The following is a 934-nucleotide window of genomic DNA, read 5'->3' as shown; positions in this document are numbered from 1 at the left end:
GTGATGTTTGCCAGAGCTGGATTTGGGAAGAAAGAAGCCTCGCCAGCTCCCCGAAGCCTGAGCTTCCTGTGAACTTCCTAAGCAGGTTATACAACGTGGAGCATCCCCGGATTGGATGTGAAACTCAGAGATCTAGAAAAGTGGCAGAATAATCTGCTTTCATTCATCAGCTTGGTCTCCCTGTGCTGACGACCTCCATTGGCATCACGGACCAAGAGGAAGAAAATTAAAAAAAAAACAAAAAACAAAAAACCAAAAACCTCAGAAAGGTAAACCCTGGCACTATTTTCCCCTTGGAATGTAATAAATGAAAACAAATGAAATGCCTTCATCTGGGGGAAAGTACACACGGGGCATTCTGACTTCCAGCCTTCTCCTCCACCCCTCCACTCCCAACTTGATCTTTCTGCAGATCAGAACAGCACAGCCTCTGCTGCCCAGGCGTCCACAGTACAGTGAGTCCTGCAAAGGGAATGGGGCAGCCCAGTCCTCCCCACCTCCCTGCAAAGCATCACGGATTATACGTTCGCATCTTAGCCTCTGAAGCCCTTGGACTGCAGGGAACCTTTGCTCGGGGACGGCCACATCACTCCTAGTGGCACCATGGGCTTGGCTCCTACCTGCTGTGCAGATCTCCTATCTCTGAGTTGTCTCTTACTCAAATCTAATTCGGCCTTCTCCGCCCATTCTGCAGCAGTTTCATCTTGACTCCCCGCTAAGCGATGTTTCCAGTGGTGTCCTTCTGGCAGAGAGTAAGGCTCAGGATAACTTACACATCCAAACACATGGTACAAAGTAGGACTTGTATCTAAGTTGGTTAATAAGTAACTGCCACTGAGGCCTGAGAGAAAGGAGGCAAGTTTAGGAATTACTACGAGGTAGTGTTGAATGGTTGAATGGTCCACCTCTGGGTCCACTTCTGGGCTCCAGTCCC

This window comes from Fukomys damarensis, unplaced genomic scaffold (genome assembly GCF_012274545.1).
Source record: "Fukomys damarensis isolate Sample0158 unplaced genomic scaffold, DMR_v1.0_HiC HiC_scaffold_11, whole genome shotgun sequence".
Taxonomy (NCBI): domain Eukaryota; kingdom Metazoa; phylum Chordata; class Mammalia; order Rodentia; family Bathyergidae; genus Fukomys; species Fukomys damarensis.
Note: the sequence above shows the minus strand (reverse complement) of the source record.